Source organism: Plecotus auritus (assembly GCF_963455305.1).
Source record: "Plecotus auritus genome assembly, chromosome: 10".
Taxonomy (NCBI): domain Eukaryota; kingdom Metazoa; phylum Chordata; class Mammalia; order Chiroptera; family Vespertilionidae; genus Plecotus; species Plecotus auritus.
This window is the reverse complement of record NC_137785.1, coordinates 46,813,637-46,819,636: the sequence shown is the minus strand read 5'-3', so window position 1 is coordinate 46,819,636 and position 6,000 is coordinate 46,813,637.

Here is a 6,000-nt window from a genome sequence, read left to right as displayed (position 1 = left end):
CACAGAAAAAAACTCCATTGTTCTACCACCCAAACAACCTGATCTTAATTTCTGGGTGAGCTTCCCTCCTGCCTTTTAATGCATAGTATTTACAAGAAAACAAAGTAAACATAATTGTTCATACATAACAATTTTGTATCTTGCCTCATTTACATTATAAGGGTTTTTGCTTATTTCTACATTTTCTTTATGAACATGATTTTTATTAGCTGTACACAGCATTCCACGAAGAAGGTAGATTATGGTTGAAAATTGCCTGGATTTTTTTTTCTGCATTCACCTACGGGAGGGAGAGAAAGGAAAGATGGCCAGGAAGAGCTTTTTCTGTTCAAGATTCTAAGAAAAGCATCTCCAGGTCTGGTTTGATATTTGGTCCTCATTCTGGTGTGCCCTCCTAATTCTGACTTGCAAGCCAGCACAAGAACCTGGCTCTTGGAGGAACTGATTGTTCTGTTGCCGCACAGAGACTTCTTAATTTGAAATGAAAACACTTCTTCCATCCAAGAAGAGAGAGCGAGAAGAGAGACTGGAATTAAAATCTCACCTTTGTAACTGCAGGACAGAATAGTCCTTACACCTGCTTCTTCAAACATAGCACCCAGAACTGGGGCTGATTACAGAGTACTTGTGAGTAAGAGGGCAAAGTTATGAAAGGGTAACTTTGTTTGGTAGTAGCTGCCTTACTGTATCCAAGGCACACACTTTCCACTTTGAATTACGTATTAACTAGTGTTGCAGATTAAGCTGCCTTGAAGAGAGAGCCCTATTTAGTCAGCTGGGGAACATAACCTGCTCCTCTTTGGAGGCCAGTTTAAGTTCATCTTCATGAGCTTCAAGAGGTTCTGACTGTGGTCAGCCCAGGGGAAGCTGATGGGGATGGATGGAGACCTAGTAGCCTGGCTGCCACCCTCCATTCTGCTTTGCTTGGCTAGAAGCTGTGGGCTGGATGCCATAGAGGAGCACTGAGGCCTGAGGTCGGAGGGTGAGGAGGAGGCAGCCTGCTGAGCTAGAATACCCTCCTGCCCTCCCTCACCCAGACACTCACCAGGAGACCAGCAGAGCAGAGCAACACCAAATTGCTGGCAGGGTTTGTCCCACGGCTTCAGGCAACAGTGATGACAAGAGAGATTGAATGGCGGCTTCTATTGGTGCAAGGTATTTGAGCCTTTCATGAGTTTGGATTTGAAATTCAGTGGAAAGGTGAAATCTTTGTGAAACTGTCTGCTTCGGTTGCCTCAAACCCCCCAAACCTTTGAGAATGACCCTTTCAACCTTCCAAACTATAGAAATTATACCTCCACCTCTACCCTTGCTTGTGCCCCAACCCCTCTTCCTTGAAGGCAGCACCAAGAGTCCTCACTGCAGTCCCATCTCAGCCCTGTGTTGTGGTTTATCTGCCTCCTAACAGGTTTCCTAAACCCCATTCCTAATCCTTATCACAAAATACCACTGACGCAGCCATCCCCAAACAGTACTTTCAGTCTATTACTACCTTGCTCAGATGTCTTCAATAGTTCTCCATCTCTACCCAATAAAATCCAAACTCCTTATTTGGTCATTCATGGCCTTCCAGAATCTGTCCCTAGCATCTTCCTCAGCAGCTAGACTTTCTCTCGGGCACTTCCTGTACAGCAGACACTGTTCACTGCCTTGTTTCATCCAGGCCTCTCTTTACTGTCTTTCCAACACACCTCGCCCGTTGCTCTACCTGCTCCTGGTCTGTGTTATTATCCCAGCTAGACTGTTCTTACCTTTCTACACAGTCAGCTCAAGTTCTCCGTGAAACCCGGTCTAGTCCGTTCCAGCTTACAGAGATCTCTTTCCTAAAATTATCAAACTCTCGAGTTAGATTCTCTCATAAACTGCCTTGTATGGTGACTTACTTTTTCAAGTATGAATTTGTCTTCGACATGGATAACTGTCTAGATGGCAGGGACCAGCCTGAAACTTCCCAGTGACAAAGTACCATTATCTGCTCAGAGCAGCTCAGAGTTTGTTAAATGAATGTTGAAATGAAGTACAAATAAGTCTACAACTGAGCAAAATAGGAGGCTTATCCTCTGGAACCTGAGTAAAAGCCAATTCACAACATCTGAATTGACATTTTTAAGTGATTGGGTATGGAATTAGTCCTATTTCTAAATCCTCAGTGGTAAGCAGAGATAAAGCTGAGCTTTATTGGATCAGCCCCTTAAAGATCCCCCTACCTAACAACTCCTGAGAAGATGAATGTAAACAGGGCACCGAAAACTGGATGTTAATTATAGACAGACCTTCCCTGGCATAGGTAAAGCTGCCCGATAACACCAGATCTCTGGCCCTGCAGATTAGAAAAAAAAGAGAGAGAGAGAGAAAGAAAGAAAATTTACGCCCTTGGGAAAGCCAATTGGTTATGGGCAGAGTGTTTTCTCATGATGTTGCAACTGGACCCACTGTTCATTTAGGATGTTTGAATTGTGCGGTCCCAGCCCACCACCTATAAATTCCCTGGAGCCAACTGAGCAGAATGGGACAAAGTTGGAGCCTTCGAAATTAACATGAGATGACCCTGGAGCAGCCCCAGGCAACTTGCTATGGAGAAGTCATGTTGCTGTTGCCCTGAGGGCTGATGGGGTCTTTCCAAACCGGCTGCCCTATTCCTTATGCTTCTAAACAGGTCACTTACAAGTAGCCGGTTGGTTGGCTATGACTCAGACACATTTTTTGCCTGGTCTGTGGAATGTATTTTTTCAATATTTGAATTAGCTTCTAACACTTAAAAATGAGGAGATTTCGCATAGAAATCTGGATTTCTGGCTTCTCTTGATAACAGAATACCTGTCCATGCTGGGCCCTCCCTCTCACAGGGACATCTCCTTTAAATGGGGTCGTCACTGCTCAGCAGGCCGAGACACTCCATTTTGTCCCTGCCTAGTCTCTGCTTGTTTTTTCCCCTAAAGATTGCAAGTTTGGGTGGGAGATAGAATCAGATAATCTCTGGCAACTTCAGGCTCTGTGACACCCCAGGATGTAGAGGAGGTGGCCCAGGGCTCTGTGAGACCATAATGCAGTCTAGACAAGGCATTCTTCATGAACAGGGGCCTCTGAAATTCCAGTCACATCCTGACGGGATGGGCATGTGGTATCTACAACATGGCAAGTGGATGTCGTTTACTGAGCACGTAACTCTCGGCCAATCTGTTCAATCCTTATAACAAACCCGAGAAGTAGATACTGGACCCCATTTCTAGGATGAAATACTGAGGTTAGTGCCTAGCTACCTGGCTCCAGAGCCCTCCTTTTACTTAACCAAGGGCTTCTCTCTCCCTGTGCATGATTAGCTTTTTAAAATCCTATCTAATAAAAGAGTAATATGCAAATTGACTGTACCTCCGCTACACCCACAAGCCACACTCACCAGCCAATCAGGAGCGAGTATGCAAATTAACCCAACCAAGATGGCTGAGGCCATGGAGAGAGCAGGAGGCTTGGGTTTCCCCGGCAATGAAGGAAGCCAAGCTTTCTGCCTGCCCTGGCCTGCCTTGGCCTCCACTTAAGGCTATAAAGTTTCAATTATAGAAGATAGATAAATCCCAACAAAAATGATGGCAGCCACAGAGCTGGAGAGAGCAGGAGGCTTGAGTTGCCCCTGGTGATGGAGGAAGCCAAGTTTCTGCATCCCTGGCCTGCCTTGGCCTCCACTCAAAGCTACAAAGTTTCAATTATAGAAGATAAATAAATCCCAGATACCAGGGCCTCTGCTTGGGTCACCGGGGGACGTGGCCAGCCTGCAAACCACCACAGGCCCCTCACCCAGGCTGCCCCACGCCCCACAGGAACCCACCACCCTGATCCGGGACACCCTTCAGGGCAAACCAGCCAGCCCCCACCTGTGCACCAGGCCTCTGTCCTATCTAATAAAAGAATAATATGCAAATTGACCATCACTCCAACACACAAGATGGCTGCCCCCATGTGGTCAAAGATGACTGCCCCCATGTGGACACAAGATGGCCACCACAAGATGGCCAGCAGGGGAGGGCAGTTGGGAGGGACCAGGTCTGCAAGGGAGGGCAATTGTGGGTGATCAGGCCAGCAGGGGAGGTCAGATGGGAGGGACCAGGCCTGCATGGGAGGGCAGTTGGGGACGATCAAGCCTGCAGAGGAGGGCAGTTAGGGGTGACCGGGTTGGCAGGGGAGGGCAGTTGGGGGGGACCAGGCCTGCAGGGAAGGGCAGTTAGGGGCAATCAGGCTGGCAAGGGAGTGGTTAGGGGGTGATCAGGCTGACAGGCAGAAGGGGTTAGGGGCAATCAGGAAGGCAGGCAGGCGAGCAGTTGGGAGCCAGCAGTCCTGGATTGTGAGAGGGATGTCCAACTGCCCATTTAGGCCCAATCCGGTAGGATGGGGCCTAAACGGGCAGTCAGACATCCCTCGAGGGGTCCCAGATTGGAGAGGGTACAGGCTGGGCTGAGGGATACACACCCCTGTGCAGGAATTTCATGCACCGGGCCTCTAGTGTGTGTGTGTGTGTGTGTGTGTGTGTGTGTGTGTGTGTGTGAACATATATATATATATACACACACTAGTGGCCCGGTGCACGAAATTCGTGCAGTGGGGGTTGTCCCTCAGCTGGGCCTGCACCCTCTCCAATCTGGGACCCTTCAGGAGATAACCGGCAGTCAGACATCCCTCTCACAATCCAGAACTGCTGGCTCCTAACTGCTCGCCTGCCTGCCTGATTGCCCCTAACTTCTTCTGCCTGCTAACCTGATTGTCCCTAACTGCTCCCCTGCTGGCTTGATTGCCCCTAACCACCTCTGCCTGGGCCCCGCATCCGGGACCCAGGATTCCCTCCTCCAGCCGACCACAGGCACCCGGGATCTGGGCTTCCCTCCCTCTGGTCAGCCATAGGTGCCCAGGCCAGCTGCAGCCACAGGGGATGGTGGGCAGGTGGCTTCGCCTGGGCTGCAGCAGCAAGTACTGGTGCCCAGGATCCCAGGGTGGGCAGCTTCTCCGTCTTCCAGGCCACAGCCAGCCACAGGTGCTGGCACCTGGATTGCAGGCAGGCGGCTTCTCTGTCTTCCCTGGGATGCATTGTGGGCAACTTCTCCGGCTGGCTGCGGCCTGGGATCATGGGGCAGGCAGCTTCTTCGTCTCCCAGCTGCAGCCAGCCTCAGGCTCTGGCGCCTGACTTCTAGGACCCCCACAGGCCCCGAGTGGGGGGCTGCCGCCATGTTTTCAGGTTAATTTGCATAATCACTGATTGGCTGGTAGCATAGCGGAGTGATGGCAATTTGCATGTTTCTCTTTTATTAGTGTAGATATATATTGATTTCAGAGAGGAAGGTAGAGGGAGAGAGAGAAACATAAATCATTAGAGAGAATCATTGATCAGCTGCCTCCTGCATGCCCCACACTGGGGACCAGCCCACAACCCGTGCATGTGCCCTGTCCAGGAATTCAACTAGGACCTCCTGTTTCATAGGTCAACACTCAACCACTGAGCCACACTGGCCGGGTTGATTAGCTTTTATTAGGGCCAGTCTTAAGTTCAAAATACACTGCCATTGTGTATTCAGTACGTTTTTAAAAGCACATAATAAAGGATATTTAAATGATTTATCACATTAGTGATGGTTTTTTCAAGCAAAAGCATAAAGTTATTTGATACCTAGAATGTAAGCTGGGAGTGGGTGGGGTGGGTGTGCCAGGGGCCTTTGCTTGCCTGGGCAACTGAGGAGTCAGCTCTGTGGCCCACAGTGAGTGCCCTTGGGCAGGCGAATAAGTCCCTGGGCCCTTAGTGCTTCTGACAGGAGCAGCTTGTAGACTGCAACTCAGGTTCCTATAAATCTGTGGCAGCTTGGAAAGAAATGGAAATTATCTCAGGTGTGCTTCAAGGACACGTACATTTACTTTCTCCTAGTCTTTAATTATAATTTCTCGAGTTTTTCAGAGATTGAGAAAGTGTGTTCAGCTGGTTCTAAACTTCCTCTGCTAACAACTCCCTACCTCTTCCCAGCC